The sequence below is a fragment of the Asterias amurensis genome, chromosome 22, assembly GCF_032118995.1.
Source record: "Asterias amurensis chromosome 22, ASM3211899v1".
NCBI classification, from domain to species: domain Eukaryota; kingdom Metazoa; phylum Echinodermata; class Asteroidea; order Forcipulatida; family Asteriidae; genus Asterias; species Asterias amurensis.
Window position 1 is genome coordinate 12,364,270 of NC_092669.1, and position 20,919 is coordinate 12,385,188.

The 20,919-nt window shown below is 37.7% G+C and overlaps 1 long non-coding RNA gene across 1 annotated transcript; it reads right to left on the reverse strand.

Annotated features, from left to right (window-relative positions):
• Nucleotides 1-1,190: 1,190 nt before the first annotated feature.
• On the reverse strand, nt 1,191-8,522 carry LOC139953553 (uncharacterized). Its single transcript, XR_011787994.1, has 6 exons — nt 8,461-8,522; nt 7,966-7,977; nt 6,714-6,728; nt 6,137-6,160; nt 5,188-5,323; nt 1,191-4,588 (listed from the first exon to the last, which is right to left on the reverse strand). It is a non-coding gene; the product is annotated as an uncharacterized lncRNA (long non-coding RNA).
• Between the last annotated feature and the right edge of the window lie 12,397 nt (nt 8,523-20,919).

A 20,919-nucleotide genomic window follows, 5' to 3' on the forward strand; every position in this document is an offset into this window, starting at 1 on the left:
CCACAGGAAGCCTGATACCGCCCTCTATTGTGCACTGTTTTACGTCCCATCTCAATAGATTAAATTAATATTATGGTACGTGCTATCAATGAATGTACCCTGCCTTCACTGACACAAAGCGTGACTTTTTGAATAAAGTTGTAAAACAGTACAATAGGATTGCAATAAATATCCTTCGAACAGCCTTGAATGATATTTCGGAATTTGAGGCAGGCTTTTTGGAAAATAGTTTATCTTTGTTCATTCGCCTGGCTGCAATAACTGTAATTTATTTGTTTATTTACTATTAATTTATTTGACCTCAACAAAGCAATAATGTTCGAAATGCCACCCAAAACCCCCCACCCCCCCCCCCCCAAAAAAAAAAAAAAAAAAAAAAAAAAACAAGTCTCCGAATGTTTAAATAATTGAATGTGGTGAATTTTGTTAGCATCAAGCCTGTTTGGCAGACACAAGCGAAAATCTTCAACTTACTCTTTCTTGAATATCACCAATAATTTTGTAACTTGAAAAATGCTAATGTAACCCCCCCCCCCTTCACCCCCACAAGTTTTGTTAAACCTGAGGGCGCCCTCTTTTGAACAAACTTCATTCAGCCCACCTTTTTTTAAAGGGTGGGGGTAGACTGAGCCCCTGTCTTTAATTACCCGCAAGGATAAAGACACGTCCCCGCCGCTAGATCCAGCGATTCCATTGGATACAATTATATCAATGATACAGTGACATGAGCTAGCTGACTAAACAGTACACTGCTGCCACGTCCGCAATAGAATTTGACTTCGTATCTCTATGTGAAATGACTGAGGTCAAAGGTTAGACTACACGCCGGTTCTTGATGCCGGTTTCTGGCGTTATTCACGAGCCTCGAAGTGTGACGTCAGATGTTTAGGCTGGGGGAATACACACCGAGGCGAAGAAAATTCCCGTTTGATGACTAATTTATAATTATATTATTTGAAAGCCTAGTTGGTATGACACCGCTCTAGAATTGCAAAGGTCGTGTGTTCGAATCCCACCCGAGGAATATGCTTGTGATTCTTTTGTTTCCCAAAACCTCGGGAAAGTACTGCAGTGTACACTGTAAACAAACATCGGTGTATTTATGCAAAAAAAAAAAAAAAAAAAAAAATAACTCGGTAAACCTCGTGAAAATAAACACGCAAAGAAATTGAAAAATTACCGAAACAGTTTGATAGAATATTTATTTAGCTTTTAATGTTTTGTCTTCATAATTATGTACAGTTTGATAACAAGCAAAATATGCGTCAATTTAGGCTCGTTAATACGTGACATCCCTAGTGCAGTTTAAATACCATTAATTACATGATTGTATTGTTTAATACTAACAAAAAATAATAGGATAAGGTTTTTTAATAATTCATTGACATGAACTATTTTTAATATTGATTAAAAAACTAAAAGACATCACATCTAACTTAATTTAGCTAACATACTACTCTTCTAAGCAACGACTCTGTATATATTTAGTTCTATTCAATGCGCGCGGACAGCATTGGCAATAAATTGTCACAGACCTGTGTTCGTATTAGCTGACCTTAACTTGACATGAAATAACAAACCTGTGAAACTTTGAGCTCAACTGGTTTTCAGAGTCATGTGAAAACATTGAACACACAAATTAAAAGTTTTCTCCTTTGTTAAAAGTCTTGTTTTTAGACTCGCGGATCCAAACAGTTTTATTTGTTTCTCAAAAACGTTTCGCATTTCAAGCAATAGTTCAAAGGAATTGTTCCAATAATATAATCATCTTTATACCGTATGAATTTTGTCAAATATGTGGACATACTAATTGTCGATCTTACCAATGTTGTACACACGTTTTAAAATAGGTTTCTGGGGTTCCATCATCATTATAAATCTTTATTTTGTGAAAATTAACATAAAATTACACACGATTCACCTATTATTATTATTATTGTAGCTTCAGATCCTGCCCCCCCCCCCCCGATATTTTGTTCCCGCCCTCTTTTGAATCCTCCTCCTCATGCCATTTTCAAATTTCCCCCATGAGAGGCCGATCAGATTTCACTAGGACACCGGCATTATTAAAGTGTAATGACACATGAATAGAGGTCGAACCAAAAACTACCAGTACAATTAAAGGGGGAGTTTTCTAGATCTCGCTATAGCTATTCTTAGTAAATTCGCTGTAGACTAGATTGCATTAGCTGCTTAAAATGAGTGCATTGCTCAAATAATGGTTCATTTTCAGAATTCATTTTTGTCCAAGTTGAAAGACAAGTGTGTGCTTAACACGACTTTACATATGGCCGTTTCTGCTCGGATGTCACATCTTTCAAGCTACTGTCCTTAGAATACGGTATGTGATTTTGAACAAGATAATTAATGCTGTGAAGCTTTGGTCCAAGTTCGATGTGCATAAAAAAAACCTCTAGATAGGACCCATTATATTAGCAGTTCCTGTATTGCACATTATTTTCTCTAACATTGTGATTGCACGAGTTGCTACGCGAAAACTTTTGCATTTTATGTTAAAGTGAAATGTGGACTAATTTACAGAATGTTGACTTACTCTACATTAAACGTCATGATGTCATCACAGTCGTCATAGGTTTGTCTTAAAGTATTGTGAAGTGCATCTTCCTAGTTTCTACGCGTGTTTTATACTAGTTATACATGTTTCATTGTTTAGTTCAGTCAGCACCAGAAGTGAGCTCTAACCATACTAAAAAATACTCTCTGCTTTTGAATTTTAAGTTCCGCTCCCAGGCCAAAACTAATTACAGCTGCTTAATAATTTAATGACAGAAACACACACAGAAAATGAACCCTTTATTCATTTGTTATTTACAGCCAAAAAGGTTTCTTTCTTTGCCTAGTGTGCGAAATAATTAACTAAAATAATTCCATACACTCTATAAAAAAAAAATTAAAAAAATCTTCGGGGTTAGATTTGAGCAGGACCCAACTCTGACCCTGACATTTTTTTTAAGCGTTGCCAGTTGTTTTGAAACAGTTGCCTAATAACTTAGTGCAGCTTAAGTTTAAGGCCATTTGACACTTTCGGTAAACAGTATTGTCCAAGGCCCACACTTCGAGTATCACAACTTCTATATAAAACAACAAACCTGTGAAAATTTAGGCTCAATCGGTCATCAGAGTCGGGAGAAAATAACGGGAAAACCCAATCTTGTTTCCGCACGTTTCTCCTTGTCATGACATGTGTTTAAAAAAAATCCGTAATTCTCGATATCGAGAATTGAGATTCTTTTAAAGTTTTCTCAAAAAGTAAAGTATTTCGTTGAATAATATTGCAAGAGAAGTCTTTCACCATTACCTTCTGTAAACCCTGTAAATAATTTGTAAATCTGTGAATTTTTATTTTCTGTACCGAAAGGGTCCAATGGCTTTAAAGTACAGTTATCTGAGAAGGTGCATGAAAGCAAATTTAATCCAAGTTAAACATTGCTTGAAACCATTAAGTCTTAAGAGAATAGAAGATAATGTTTTTAATTGGAAACCAACGTGAACTTTTTCTTCAAAGAATCTTCCCAGTTTCTCTCAATTTACTTTCCCCCTTCGTTTCTTTTTGAACTTTGAGTGCACGTCTCTAAACCATTATAACTACATTAAATAAACCATTATTTTTAATGGAATGTTACCAAAGAACATGTTGGTGGTCTTGCAGAAAAGTCACTTTATACGACAATAAACAATATTACCATAACCTCAATATTATTTTGTTGACTTGCTGTTTTAAAGCAAAATGTACGTGCATTGTTGCGTCTTTCTTATCTTGATGCTTAATTGTCATTCTTTATGTTCAAAGATAGGAGTAATTCTAAAGAAAACACATTCACTAAAAGATCATAAGCTACAATTGTAAACAGTACTTCTAAATATTACATGGACATTTCTGTATTGGGACAATTTTAATGGCATAATAGGTTGCTCCGTATCGACTGTGTTTAAGGCCTAGAGCACGCCACCGCCCTCACGCTAAAAACTCTCTGGTCTTAACGATAGGCCTGCTTAATTGCGGGGTTTCGATTAGCTTCCCTGGGTCTACCCCCGCGGTGCCCACTCGGGTGAGCCCCTGACAAGAGCTGAACGCACGACCACTCACCGCTCTTGTAGTGACGTCATGCAAATGGGGCCAGCCCCCAAGTGACCCACTCCGCAAGCAGGGCACTGGGGGGGCTGACCCGAGTGAGCCCCTGGAATGACGTCAAAGCTATTTGAACGTACCGGGGGCAGACCGGGGTCGACCCAGGGGAGCTAAAACGAACGCACCCTCAGTCATAGTAGGCCTAGACATTTTCAAAAATACAAAGAGGTGCATGCTGGTCTAGCTAGCGATCAAAGTTGATCGCTAGCTAGACCATGATGCAAGCTTAATGCAAATGGACTATTCCACGACAAGGTCTATGCCTTAGCTTTTTTAAGTGGCGCCCTCAGTGTTTATCTTGAGGGTATTCTACTCGTTGGTTTAAATCACACAGTCTATAGCGAGGGTTGGGAGTGCGTCAACTGCAGCGGCGAAAGTCATCCAGTCGGTTCAAATAAATTTATGTAATAAATTCGTGTTGTATATCGACATAAGTACCTGTTGTAAGACAAAAACAGAAAGGGTATGTAATTCGTTAAAAACAAAGCACAATGTGTTGTTAACTTGATATTACAAATCGAAAATGTTCACTTGGTTTGACGAGGTAACGTGTGAATAATTAATCATGTTGAGGTTTGGTAGACACAATTCTAAAGCAATGGGTTTGGGTATTAATTTGTCTGTACACCTAAACCAAACAGTGCTCTCATATAGACCATGTGAACTTTGTTTGTTTACAAAAAGTGTGATCTTGTACATTCTTTGAGTATTCTGGCAGGCAAGATACTGTGCAGGTCATATGGGAAAGTTGACATTTTGTATCAGAATTTCCACATAAGTCCAAGAATTGTACAACTAAAAGCTGGAAAAGTTTTGAGATGTTCCCCTGTTCATCATATCAAAAGTTGATAAGAATTAGACAGTGCAATCTCCATAAAATAATAGATTTTATTATTTCGTCCATTAGGCTGTGTACACACCATGCCTGCAGGAAGTCCAGGCTCTGTGGCTCTTTCGTAAACATGTGATGTCACAGGTCAAGTCGTCTATACTTTCAACCATAATAAATTGTCTCAAAAAAGCATTTTGTGATTTACCTATGTATTATTCCCATCAATCCATGCGGTCTTGTCCTATCTGATGTTGAAGGTCGCGTTTTTTCTGATTAAGAAGATCTACCCATCTCCTCTTGTCGTCTCGGTCTCTTTGTCTTGATCTACTTGCGTGTTCACCCTAAGAGTCAGTCAAGGGTTAAGAAAGATCATGGTTAAAGCCATTATACACTTTTGAAACAGAAAACAATTAACAATTTAAAAAAATCACCGATTTACAAATAACCTACAGGGTTTACAGAAGGTAATGGTGAAAGACTTCTCTTAAAATATTGTTCCATGAAATGCTTTACTTTTTGAGAAAACATTAAAACAATATCAATTATCGATATCGAGAATTACGGATTTATTTTTAAACACATGTCATGACACGGCAAAACGTGCGGAAACAAGGGTGGGTTTTCCTGTTATTTTCTCCCGACTCCGATGACCGATTGAGCCTAAATTTTCACAGGTTTGTTATTTTATATAGAAGTTGTGATACACGAAGTGTGGGCCTTGGACAATACTGTTTACCGAAAGTGTCAAATGGCTTTAAAGGCAGTGGACACTATTGGTAATAAATCAGTATGTATTAGCATAAAACCTTACTTGGTGACGAGTAATGAGGAGAAGTTGATAGTATAAAACATTGTGATGAACGGCTCCCTCTGAAGTGACGTATTGTTTTTGAGAAAGAAGTAATTTCCACGGATTTGATTGCGAGACCTCAGATTTAGAATTTGAGGTCTTGAAATCAAGCATCTGAAAGCACACAACTTCGTGTGACAAGGGTGATTTTTTCTTTCATACTTATCTCGCAACTTCGACGACCAATTGAGCTCAAATGCAACATCACACATTTTTTAAACACTGTAGAAACGAGTCCCCTTTAATGTTAGCATATTGTGTTAGCATATTATTGTTATTATCAATATTTAAGAAATGTACTTACTTTTAATTGTGCAAGATTCATCACCTGTTTGAATTAAACAAATAAACATAAATAAATTAAATAGTTGAAGATTTTGAGAGAGAGTGAAAAAAAAAAGTATATAAAACCATGAGGATAAAGTATTGTTTTATTGGTAGGCCCACGGCAAAACAATCGTTTGAGTGTGTTCGTGGGGACAAAATCCCGGGGAAGCCCCTTTAAGGTAGGGTTAGACCTGTGGACAAGTCGTCAATGGTCCTCGCGGTGAGATGGTCGAGTTGTGGCAGTGTTCTCGCGAGATCACTGCTCTCGCGCGAGCTGCTGGTTGCCGATTTCTACTCCTCATATAAAATGTGATTGCAGTCGTGAGAGCAGTAGTCTCGCGGGGCAAGCAGTCTCGCGAGAATACCACGGGAATCGCGGGGAGATTCGGAACGCTATCACCGCGACAGACATTAAACGACTTGTCAACAAGTCGATTGTAGGGTGGGTAGAGAGGTGGGGCTCAGGCCGTCCAATCTGTATGGTCTGATCATTGGATGACGTTTGTTCAATAACACAAATGTATTTATTATACAGTGGGGGGGGGGTGACTTACTCTTCCATGACAGTTCTATCAGCAGAAAGACGGATTAGGAGCAGCATAAAAGAAAAACAGAATAAGTATAATTTGTTAAAACAGTTGTTATAGATTGTATCGGTAGCAATAGCAAACCACACTAAGGCCGTGTCCGAATTGGCGACCTTGGCTACAGCTATGGCTAGATCGCGCGCGTCTGCCTATTCTTCAACACTGAAAGACGCGCTGATCTAGACGTAGCTGTAGCCGAAGTCACACATTCGGACACGGGTTAACTTGATAGTTCCCTTATTGAGAGGCGCCCTCAAGCGATACCAACAGAAGCCAAGTAATTGATTACCGCTGGTTATCTTCGTTCAAGATCCGCGCCCTAGAAAGTAGTCCCCTGATTTTCTTACGCTTGCAAATTCCAAAACCATTTCTACGACTGAGATAGTGAAATTATTGTTCATTAAAAAATGAAGTTAATGATTTGTTGTGAATTATGTTGGTACTTTTGATTCGTTAATTAAAAATAAATCTTATCCCGCATCAATTTGTGTCAGGGTGTTGCGACCATGACAGAACGGCCATTACTTCATCTGTGCACATCTTGCTAAACTGGCCCAGAAAGTTCGGCTAAATTGTTGCCGTTACCCTTCACGGATTTCAGCATGGGAACACCATATACTTCAATGAGCTATGTTGATTGGGTGAGTTTATAATTATTGCATTTTCAGCTTGTTTCAGTCGTGATATTATCGTGAATTCTACAGTGACTTTTGTTGTTCGGTACTTTCGGAGTGTAAGTTTTGCATGCATTTGTACATCGCAGCGTGTACTTGGTGTTACACCGTCACACGTAACTACTGCAAAATAGTTGAAAGCCAGAAGAACTAAACATCTTATTGTGATAGATCTTTTCAACTGTGCTTTGTGGTCTATTGTCCAACGTGAAAAAGGCCAGTGGACTTCATTAGCTGGTTGAACAGATACATTCCAAGGAGTAGTTAAGACTTCTGTTTGACATTTCTTCGATTTGGTAATGCAAAGCAATCTTGAATGCTGTCCGCGATAAACGAATGCCTCCGTCCGTGCAGAATGGAGACTTGTAAACACTCTTACTTTTACCGGCATATTTTTTTATAAACTCTTCCCATTACACTATCGGAAAAGTGTACTGTTGGACAACTTTAGGATGCCATAATATTGAAATACTTTTGATATCTTTTGTATAGTATTAGTATAGCGCCCTCACTTGGCAACTATTATTTGATATTATTTTACTTACCCTTGGATCCAGCTGTAGATGGTGCGAAAAACCGGCAACGAAGAGAAACAAAAATAATTGAATAAAATTAATAGATATATAACAGAAATTATGCATCCCTTAAGTAACTAACAGTTCATACGTGTTTACTTAAAAAAGAAAATTCTTGAAAAAAAGGGGGGGGGGTGAAAAGGCAAAAAAAAATGTTTTTTTTTTCCCCAGTCATTAGCAGTCAACTATGTAACTACTTTGAGGGATTGACAGGGTTTTTATTTCAACTGTCATAGTTATAACTATGTTGTAAATTATCGGGGTGGGGTGCAAACCAGGTTCTCTCGAAATACTCTGATCAAGCTAATAGTGTAACGTTTAACAAGTAAAAATTCACATTGTGCTACAAACTTAACTAAAAGTCTTCTATGTTGACTTGCACCCCGAGTCATTCCGTCATTGTAATGTCTTAAAGGGGCACTAAGTCTCAGTATACTAAGTTAGAAGAATTATTCATAAACTTACCTGACATTGCTGTTCGTTGCAGACATCGCACGTTCATGTTCCAAATGTACAGGGGGGGAAAAAAGAACGAAAAAACAGCAGTGAAAATGTGTAATGCCGCCCTCTGTCGTCAATATCGTACTAGTAGTAATTCAATTTTTTATGCAAAATGTCTATTATTGTTTGAGAACCAGCAACTGACGTCCTGTTATTATCGGTTGGCTATATAAACACCAATCAAAAAGGCCATTATAAAAAAATTATCACTTTTTGTTATTGTGATTTTGGCATGGGGTTAAACGAAGTAAAGTGTGTTATCCCTCGATGTGATTTGATTACAATTAATAATGAAAATAACTATTTGAACTTGATTTTTTTTAACCAGAACTTTTCGAGATAACTTAAAAAGAAAGGTCAGCAGATTCTTTCTTTAATAGTAAAGCTATGTAAATTTGTTAAAGTTGTATTATTATGTACTTTGTAAATACTATACTTTTATACATACCCTCTTTAATGTTAAAGATCCAGAGAATGTTGTCAACAAATAAGAGATGAAATGCATTAGTTAAAAAACTTTAAATTCGTCCGAAGAATGTACAATACATTGCAGAAAATCTATTTCAAATGAAAATTAGACTCAATAAAGATAACCGTCTAATTAGCTAGCATGTTGCACTTGTCTGTTCTACAAAATAAAAATATAGTGGGTGCGTTCGATTAGATTCCCTGGGTCGACCCCGGTCTGCCCCGGTGCGTTTGAAAAGCTTTGACGTCAGTCCATGGGGTCACCCGGGTCAGCCCCCATTGCCCTTCTTGTGAAGTGGGTCACTTGGGGGGGGGGGGCTGGCCCCAGGTGCGAGAGCAGTGAGTGATCGTTCGATTAGCTCTTGTCAGGGGCTCACCCGAGTGAGCACCGCGGGGTCGACCCAGGGAAGCTAATCAAACGCACCCACTAAGAATTATTAACAAAGACTAATCCGCAAAGCATGCACAAGAAATCAAATTACTATAGGATCAATAACCAACATAATAACACAAAATAATATTTAGAAGAGAACGCAAAATCAGATGAAGTATCTATTAAATGATTAAAGTGGTGAAATTTGTGTTAACTGTCTCCGTACAAAGTGAAGTGCGCCCTCTATTGTATGTTATTCTTAAATTAATATTCTACGGGGAATATTTTGTAAATCAGTCCGAATGTTTCTGAAATAGTCTTAAAGGTGTTTGGTTGGGGAGAAGAAAAGTGGGGGTGACTATTGATGGAGCTACATAAATAGCTCCATGTTAGTATCGTATGTTCTTTTTATAAACGAGGCCTCGAACCAAATAGATAAAAGGTTCGATAATGTCCCAGATGACAATAAAAAGGTAGGCCCTGAACTTTACGAAGCATGCAAGTTACTGCTTTGTGAATTTAGCATGATACCGCAATAAGGAAATCTCCGGGGTAGGGGGTTTGTAAGGCGAGACTCCCTGCCTGGAGAAATGCTGTATGTACGGGTCAGCTCACAGGTTGAAACTGGGGAAACGTTGGCCGGTTTACTTAAAATAAATGTTTCAGGGGAAAGTGTTCATTTATGTACCCAAGCTTACAATGCAAATACAACATGCAAAACATTCGGTTTATTACGTCAAATGTAAATTAATTACAGTATAAACAATAAACAACAGAAAAATGACATCCATAAATATTATAATTTCTCTCATGCAACTGCAACATGCAACACATTTTTTAGTACTACGTCAAAGTTATGATCTTTACAATAAACAACGACTACAATTTTATCTGCAATTTCTCATTTTATAACTAAATCTACACTTGGAAAAACTTGTGTACCGTTTTATAACTAATAACAAATCAAACTTGCTTTTCAGAAATGTATACCTTTATTAAACAAACAGAAGTAGAGTAAACACAAATTTATATTGTGTTAACTTACCTGGCCGCCCTGTGATTTTGCAATAGGAAGAATAACAAATAAACGCGACATTATTAACATTCATTAAATAATTTAGAAGTTAACATTACATTTATACAAGTATGTCACACCTGAATTAATATACAGACAAACAAATAGACTGAAACCCACCAAAAAAGACAAGAAAAAAAAATTAATAATAATAATCTAAACACCCCAATCAAACCAATATGCAAACTAAAAAAACCTGCGAACACCAACAACCCAGCAAGTAGACACCAAAACACCCCCAAGAAACACCCCTACAAACCAACAAACAAACAAACAAACAGACACACACACTCCCGCCAACAACCCATAAAATAAATAAATAAATAAATAAACAAACAATCAAACAAAGATCCAACAAACACACATGTATTTATTTAAAAGCATTGGAAAAACTATAATGCTTCCATGCGCAAACAAATAAATATAAAATTTATCAAAAGCAATAGAAAGTTGTATTGCTTCCATGTAAGCAGTAAATGCACGTGGATTTTTCTAGATCTACTCTATAACGCAATAAACCAACTAAAGGCAACTAAAGAACAGGAAGGTTTATCCCGAAAGTAATTTTACATTCGGTTTGTCTGTTTTTTCCTTTTGTTTCCCCTCCTTTTTTGTTGTTGCTATAATTGTAGGCATATTTGCTGGTTAGGAACGGTATGGGATTTTAGGAACAATAGCTCTCGGCTTGCGGAAATACTTTGGACGCCCGGGGATGTTTTGCGATCTGTGCCCGGAACATTTCCCGGGAGGGGAGGGGAGTGCCCCAGCGCGGAAGACTTCTGTCCAATTTGAGCGAGGAAGACTAGGCGGGCTGATGCCCTGAGTCGTGCTAACGCTATGGGATGTAAATTAAGAAAACATAATTGTAGCGGATGGGGAGTTAGGGATCTATAGAACTGCAATTAGTGTTTGATCCTTGGGGAGGAGTCTACGGCCATTTTCGAAACCACGGTTTCTGTACCAGATTCGGCTCAGGCTAGCATGGCCAAGCGGTTGGTTTGACAATAGCGCGTGCTTTGCGTATTATGCGCTCAGGGCTTCAGATGAGAGGCGGAGCCTGGAGTTACATCCAAAGCCGAAGCCGTGGTTTCGAAAATGGCCATAGAAACATGTTCTGTTACACACGAACAAAGGGATGGGGCTTGATTTGTAAAGAAAACGGAAGTAAAGCTTCTGATGTTGTGCCGATTGTGGATTGGTAATGAAATGATATGTTTCTGATGCTAAGTCTTGTCCTATATAACGATACGTCTTGTGAGTTTGTTAGTTTCTGTGATCTGTACAGTAACAATTTGTGGTTGAATATGTAGGCCATTTTTATTTTATTTTATTTTTTATTTTATTTTTTTGTAAAGAAAGCGGGAGTGAGGCTTGTGATGTGGTGCCGATCGTGGATTGTTAGTTAACTTATATTATGTTCTTCTTTAATAAAACTTGTCTTCATTAGAGATTTCTTGTGAGTTTGTTAGTTTTTGGGATGTTCAGTTTTCAAGATTGCATCAAAATAAAACTAGATATAGTCCGTGAAACAATTAAAGCAAGTCAAGGGAAATCGTTTTTGATATCTCATTTTTAATTTCTCCCTACAGTTAATGAGTAAAATATTAATGCTTATGATGATTAAGAAGTGAGGTAGTAAATTACTAGAATCGTGGTTCAAATTTGAAAAGCTATCCAAGACCTAATATCAAAACAATGATTAATAGCCTGACGCGCCGACCATAGGAAAGTCTTTCCCGCAGGCTAATAGTGACAACACAACAACATTAACAGTGAGGTTTGTTTTGGGGTTTTTTTTCCATATTTTTTTTTGTCAGCATATAACAGATCATTTCAAGTTCAGAATGAAAAAGTCCCTTATGAAAAATAACTACCTCTCGTTATAACGGCTACCGGTGATTTGTCAATAGGGATTAAGGTTTGACCACAACGGCTTTTGAAGGTTTTTACCTGACATATTTTTTTCTCTTTGATAAATTGCTTTGGGCATTATTTCTGACAGATCATCGTGATGAAAGAAAATTACATTTTAGCTTTAAAGAGAAGAGGAGACAGCGCGGCGAATGACCAGGCAATAAAACAAATAGAAAATCGTTTATAAACCATAACTTACAACTTAAATGGACTGGGGACGCCTTTGGTAATGTCAATGGCAAGTATTTTCACTTGGTGTATCCCAACAGATGCATAAAAAACAAGTCTGTTGAAATAATAGGGCTCAGTTGTTCATACTTCTTGCGAATGCACAACATTTTAAATTTCTTGCGAAAGCACAATATCGGAACAGATAATTTGCAACTGATGCAAAACCTTTTTGTTGCAAAGACACGCATGTGCGTCACCTAAATGTAGCCCGAGCCCTAAATGTAGCCTGACCTAAATGTAGCCCCAAACATGTACCTAAATGTGTTTCAATTTTTTTATTAAGGTTGTCTGAACAAAGGGATGTCGGGACATAAGTGTGCAACTGTTACCGATAATGCCTTATTGTTGTAGGCGACTAGGCAATCCAGTGGCTACAATACACTGACAAACTGCTTGAGAAACAAACTATAAGTAATGTCACAACCAATATTGTTTGCAGCAGTCCTGTAATTATACACCCACCCAAGAGATTTATACAAATAACCGGAAAGTTAAATTGCCAACATCGGTCATGTCAAATCGCTTCAGATCTTAGTCCCTATACACAACACTGTGCAAATACGTAATGTAGTGTCATACTTCATCTTGGTCAAAGTGCGGGACTTCAAAATATCATTCCAATCTAGATTTCATCTTCAGAAAGATTCGGTGAATAATATTTGTTTGATTTAAAGGATGCCGGCTGCGATCCTAGTGTATTTTTATTTTTTAACCAGATCTTGATAGAGTAGCGATCATATGTTTGTCTGGCATTGGCTTCAAAGGTAGGTTTGTATTGCCATTCATTTTAAAGGCACTGGACACTATTGGTAATGCAACAATGGTGTATTTTATGCTCTTGCAAATTCTATTACCAATATTGAGGCACAATTTTCACAGGTTTGTTATTTTATGCATAGTATGTGGGGATACACAAAGAGTGAATACATTGCTGGTCTTTCACAATTAAAATGATTGTGGCTTTTTATGAAGCGCATATGTCCGTCACTCAGTGACGCTCCTGGCGCTGTAACATACAGAAGATGTGGGACTACGTTTGAATTATGAGACCTAGTCCCGAGCACCATGTAAAGTTTTACAAGGTGCTGTGGCGCAATTTGCTCCCGATCGGACCAGGAACACCGGGGCAAACCCCTTCTCTTTTCGATAAATGCACTGGGTTCTTTTACATGCGTTATAACACATGGGACCAACAGCTTAACGTCCCATCCGAAGGACGAAGCAATGGTTAAGTGTCTTGCCTAAGGACACAAGTGTCACGGCTCGGAGATTCGAACCCATACTCTGCTGATCAGAAACCCAAGAGTTATTACCAAATGTGTCCGATGCTTTTAAGCATACTGAGGTGACTTTGTCACCTAATAAGTATTATATATTTGTGTTGAATGTGCACATTTATGAGGCAGTGGATACTGGACTGTAAGGATCAAATGGCTTGGTGTTGAACAACTCTACGCTTGGAGTTGACCTGAATTCAATGTTCCAAGAGGGCGCTAAACACATTTTACAGTTTTACTCAGAATCTGTACCAAACTTCTATCGGCCTCGTTCCCGTGGGTAATTGATCCCGCCGAGCCAATGTTTCCCAGCATTTCAAGTGAAGAATTGAAATGTGGAACTAAAAATCGTATGTGCGATAAACTACATTAGCCATTTTCACAGAAAGATTTACATCAAACATTCAGTAAATATTTTCTACCAAGGTAAAGTTTTCAATTTTGGTCAATTGTGTTGTTAGTGGCTATGTTATTGGAAAACATTGACAGTGATATTAATCATCATCTACAATCAACCCTCCCATTGCTCAACCAATCAATATCCACCAATGGGAAGTGAGTAGTGACGTCGATAAAGGACAACCAATCAATATGATTAGTGGTCTTGTGATGACGTCAAGTAGCCAGTGACCTTTCAATGTTTTATAGTCAACCTTTAAAGGCACAGAAGCCGATTTCACAAAACGCTAGGATTAATCCTATTTCGAGTTGAGACGAGTTACTCGCCCTTCTTTAGGTTGGGTTCAATGCGTCCTAACGTCTATGGACACGGAACTGAACTCATATTAAAGCCAGTGGACACTATTGGTAAAATGTCAAAGACCAGTCTTCTCACTTGCTGTATCTCACCATATGCATAAATTACCAAACCTGTGAAAATTTGAGCTCGATTGGTCGTCGGAGTTGCGAGATAACTATGAAAGAAAATAACACCCTTGTCACACGAAGTTGTGTGCTTTCAGATGCTTGATTTCGAGACCTCAAATTCTAAACTTGAGGTCTCGAAATCAAATTCGTGGAAATTACTTCTTTCTCGAAAACTACTCCACTTCAGAGGGAGCCGTTTCTCACAATGTTTTATACCATCAACCTTTCCCCACTACTCGTTACCAAATAAGGTTTTATGCTAGTAATTATTTTGAGTAATTACCAATAGTGTCCACTGCCTTTAAGTCTTACGACTAATCTTAATAAGGATGAGTTTGGTGAAATCGACGGCTTGACATTTGTAATTTCTAAACATATTTACTAGCATACCAACTTACTTGGTAACGAGCAATGAGGTAAACTACTTCTAACATTAATTTTGAGTCTGAGAAATAATTCAGACCTGAAGCCTCCCAGTCGTTTGATTTTCACCATTATCTCAAAACAGCTACCACCGTTTTAAATGGGTATTTTTTTATTAATTTGTTTATGTTCCCCTTTTGGTTGCTTGTTTTTACTTGTTTTGGTTATATACTCTGAGGAATTGCTCTCTTTTGGATAGTGATTTGGTTCGCTTTGGGCAAACCCTAGGCTCATGTTTGTTCTTTGTATTTTGGTACGTCCCTCATGTCTTCGTAATATTTGTATACATTTCTAGTGTTTTGTTGCTGTGTGTTATCGATGTCTTTAAAGCCTGATGAATGAATAAATCACAGTTTTTCTTTTGATTTGTTGCCGAACTGAAGGGCAACCATTAATCAGCCAACCTAGTTCTGGTTTGCAAAGGAAACGAGTTTAAACAAAAATCCTTTGACTATTAATGTGTACAGCTACACCCTCAGGAAATTGAATAGTGATCGACAGCTGCAGTGCTGCAGTCCTCATTGTTTGTCACAGCTTGTAAATTAAGAAAATAACTATTGGTGTCTTTATTGTTTATTTTATTTGTATACACTTAATGATGGATTGTACATTCAATGTTTGCACCTTTTCGGTGGATTTCAAAAAGATTGTATACATATTCCTTAAAGCTTAACTGAATACATACGTGACCATGACGGCTTATAGAAAAAGAACAACCCATTCAAAATGAGGTTAGTTGATCCACTGTGTATCATTGGTGGCAGCGGTGGGATCAGAAAGTAGGTCAGCCGACGTGAACGATCATCATGTACGGCGATAGTGTAATTAAAGATTAAGAATCTGTAAATTCCCATAGGTTTCCTGGAACCTCTTGTTTTAATCTAGCTCTTTCAGGCTTGGGTGGAACTTGACGTTTCTTTCCTGTTTCGGTTGCAAATATTAAAAATGCCAACCTTTTTTTTCATTTCCTTCTTGAGTTGGCTTTTGGAACCCTAGAATGTCACCGGAAATGAGACGGCAAGGCACAAACATTAATGAAATATAATTCAATACAATATAATCAACCACGTCACTGTTTCAATGACGTCAATCGTGAACCTATTTCCATGCATGCCTTTTTTTTCAATATTTTCTTGCACCTTCGTTGACCAATTGAGCCAGAATAGTTTGTGAACATTTTACAAGCATCGGCAAAAAAAGTAGAAAGACAACAAATACAACAACAACAACAACAACAACCACACAACAGCAACATCAAACATTAATGAATAAACAACAGATGGGAGATGGAAACATTGTTACTTACCACATCAATCTGAATCGAAGCGAAGGCAAAAATTACAAAGAAACGGAAAACAAACCAAATGCTTTATCAGTCTTACAAATAATACAATTCTTTCTATTGATTTAGTTTTAAACACACTGTAAACTGAGAGCACGTTAAGGTTCCGGCATGGATTTGGTAAAAGGGTGTGCAAGTTGTTCGTTAACTTAAAATACATGTTTACGTAAATGATAGGTAAATGAAAGGTGTCAAAAAGACCCACATACACCACACTCACTTGGCTCAAATTATTATGGCCATTATGTAAATCTATGATACAAATTACATTATTCATTTTGGCTCTACCAATAATACACCGATGGGTGAACATCAATGTAAACTATGTACTTTCCGGAGTACTGGGAAAACAGGCATATGATTCGGGTGGGATTCGAACCCACGACCTTTGCATTTCCAGAGCAATTGTAAACAAATTGTTACTATGCGTGCGAAGCTCAGTCAAGTGTTTTTGTTAAAGGCAGTGGACACTATTGGTAATTACTCAAAATAATTATTGCCATAAAACCTTTCTTGGTGACGAGTAATGGGGAGAGGTTGATGGTATAGAACATTGTGAGAAACGGCTTCCTCAGAAGTGCCATAGTTTTCGAGAAAGAAGTCATTTTCCACGAATGTCATTTCGAGACCTCCGATTTAGAACTTGAGGTCTCGAAATCAACCATCTAAACGCACACAACTTCGTGTGACAAGGGTTATTTTTCTTTCATTGTTATCTCGCAACTTCGATGACCGATTGAGCTCAAATTTTCACAGGTTTGTTATTTTATGCGTATGTTGAGATACACCAACTGTGAAGGCTAGTCTTTGACAATTACCAATAGTGTCCACTGCCTTTAAAGGTACGATTCCATTCAGTTCAATAGAATACTGTTTATTTCGATTGTATACTACTTTGCTATCTTATTTTGTTCAGTATCTTAATTAATTGAGTCTTTGAAGCTAAACCAGCCCAACTACCCCACATAACTAGTTAGTCCGTCTTTGATACCTACCTGTTGACGTTTTTGACTGCTTTCTTTAAGCCAAGGCAACGTTCTTCCGTGTACTGTAGATGAACAAGAGAAAACAAAAACAGTTGCATTTTAGAAACGAGCAAATTAATAATCATTTAAAAACATTAACGTGACGTTTTCACAACGCTAGGTGGCAGCAGACACTGCGAGCAGTTACTCTGCTGTGCTTGGATCGAAAATTTACACATTATTTGAAAACTCTTGGATCAAATCCCCCTTCCTGGGTCAGCTTTATAAAAATAGGCCTTAACGAGATTTAATTTATGAAAACAAAATGACAAAAAAAAGACGGTGGCCTAAAATTCCTTTTTGCTCAACGTGATAAAAAAAAAACAGCTTAAACAACCACATCAAATCGCCAAATATAACGATCATGTAAAAACCACAGATGTTTTACAACTGTTGTAGCCACCATTCTATATAAGCGTCTTAGCACACTCACTGACGTTGACATGATATCGTTACGATTGTTAAATATTGCCCTAATTGCGAATCCCAGCCGAATTGGGTACGATAATGTGGACAACACTGAAGTGTTTATGGCGGGGATAGTGCAACGACGCTCGTTAAAAGAACTCAGATTGAACGAGACTATGGTCCTTTTCGAAACCACGGCTTCGGCTTTGTATTTGTCCCGGCGGTTGATTTGACAATTTGCACATGCCTTGCGTGCGCGCCCAGGGTTTCAGACAAGAGGACGGAGCCTGAAGCCGAATCCAAAACCGAAACCGTGGTTTCGAAGAGGGACTGTGATCAGAATTAGGTCGACTGAAAGCTTGTGCTAGTTTCTGAACCTTGGATCTAGTGACGAATTAATAATTGTGAAAACGCTCAATGTTAGAGTTCAAATAACAATATTTCATATCTGACGGGTTTCTGTATACATGCACACGGAGAGAGGTTGTTGATTTAGAGGGGGAAAGTTGGCCTATATCACGACCCAAACTCCCTAGATCCTTTAAACTGTTTTACACTCGACAAAAATAGTGAATTCCCCTCAACCTTACATTAAACAAGAACCAAATCCACAAGAAGAATATTGTCATAAATATTTCCACCACTTTTGGTTTCCTTTCTTTTATTTTGAGATACCCGTTCCAGAATGTCTAGAGAGGCAGTTCCATTATGCGTGACACTCCCAATGGGGACTAGACTTGTTTACCAGTCCGTAATGCAGTAATCCCGGGTACAGTTATGGGTTAGAATAATAACCTCAGGTTATTTTGATGACGAGAATTGAATGCTCTTTTTATTACTGTTTGGCTAGCAAGTTGAACGTACCTTACTTTTAAAGGAATAGCTTATGATGCATTGTTTGCCTCCAGCAAAAGCAAAACACCGATAACTGATTCATAATTTAAAGGTGTTGCTCTTAAAATGTATTTGCTTTCCCTCATTGACCATAAAAAGGTAGTTTAGCGCAACAAAATTATGCTAACCAGAATAAGGTTACCAGCAAAACCACCAGGGCCCAGTTTCATAGAGCTGCTAAGCAGAAAAAAATGCTTAGCATGAAATTTCTTTCTTGATAAAAACAGGATTACCAACTGAATTTCCATTCGTCGCATATTGCTTGGTACTGGTATTCAGCTGTTGTTTGCTTATCCTGAAAATCACGTGGAAATTCGGTTGGTAATCCTGTTTTTATCAAGGAAGAAATTTCATGCTAAGCAAATTTTTGTGCTTAGCGGCTCTATGAAATTGGACCCATGTCATGTGTACAATGTGTGACTGGCTTCCTGCATATTTCTGCTCAATAATTGTCAAGTATTTTTTCCTGCTTAAAGCAGCTCTAGGAATATGGCTCCTGATTGTAATTCAAATTCTTGAGCAAAGTTTATTAGGAGCTCGGACCTGACCCGGAAGTGAATCCCAGGGGTCGTGACCTATATCGGGATCAACTTGACCCGTTTTCGGAGTTAAACTCACCAGCCGTTGATTTCACCAAACTCTTACTAGGTAGGATTAATCTTAGGACCTAGGACGAGTTAAGTTCCGTAACCAAATACGTAGGACGCATTCAACCCATAGTAAGCTAGGATTAGTTACTCGTCCTGACTCAACGATGAAACCCACGTTCCCTTTAACCCTGTAGTCCATGCACCGCCCGAGTTTGCTGAAAACTAATATATCAAGATTCTTGCAGTAAATTAGTGGAATCGTAGTCCAAATTTTAAAAGATAGCCACAGCTTAACTTGTATGCACAATTTGAACCTTGATATTTGTATAAAAGTACAAGTTCGCATGAGAACAATGAATGTCTCTCGTTAAACGGCTACGGTAATTTTTATGGCGAATAATATTTGTTTGTAAGGATAAAATGGACACAATAGCTTTTCAAGGCTTTTATCTGACTCAATTATTATACTGATTAAATGCGAAGGCGTGAGTTTTCGACATTTTTATCATGGATGATGAATAAATACAATTTCCTTTGTGTTTACTTATGAGCGTTTTGTTGGGGTAAGAGCTAAATTATTTCATCATCATTAGCTTCGTTAGCTTAATAACGACTATCGAGGATTCTTTTGACGTTCCTTTTTTTCTACAAACACAAGCTAGCAAGGTTTCCTCCCACCACATACAGTATATCGATAGGCGGCTGGGCGGTCCAGTGGCTAAATGGTTTTATAATGCGCAGTACAAAATGTTCACGGTTATTGGCACCCTCACTCTCATAATTATCCACGAAGTATACTTCAAAAAGCACTTAATGTCAATTGGTAACACGGATGCATCATTCTCGTCTCCAATGAAGCAAATGCCATTATCCCGAGAAAAATTAAAACCGAATAGAGCAAATTTAAAATAGTTTTCTTCTTAAAGGTATATTGTCACTCAGATATTCCTGAATAATTTTTCTAATGGCACCGGGTGTAAATTTTACAAAGAGTTGGGATTAGTCCTAACTTAGGACTAGTCCTAGGAGATATTAAAAACTTATAGCTAGTCCTAAGTTAGGACGAGTAACACCTCCTAACTAGAGATAAGACTGGTTATAACTCTTTGTGGAATCCACCCCTGGACACGTTTGGTAATATTATCAAAGACCAGTATTCTCACTTGAGAAGAAAGGGGGATCAATTGGTCATCCAGGTTGCAAGAGAAGAATGAATGAAAAAACACCCTTGTTGCATTACTTTTTGTGCTTTCAGATGCAAAGGCTTCAAGTCGAAGTATTTCCATATTTGAGTGAGAAATTACACCTTTCTCAAAACCACGTTACTTCAGGGGGAGTCGTTTCCCAACAGCTCTTCATCAAGTAGTTTTTTATGCTTACAAATATTTTGAGTAATTACCAACGTGTCCAGTGCCTTTGACATCGGCTTTCAAGTTCGTCAACTCATATTTCACGAAGGGCAAACGATACGTGAAGTATCTGTTATGATTAAATTCTTAAAGATCGAATCGATTCAACAACATTCAGACGTCCACT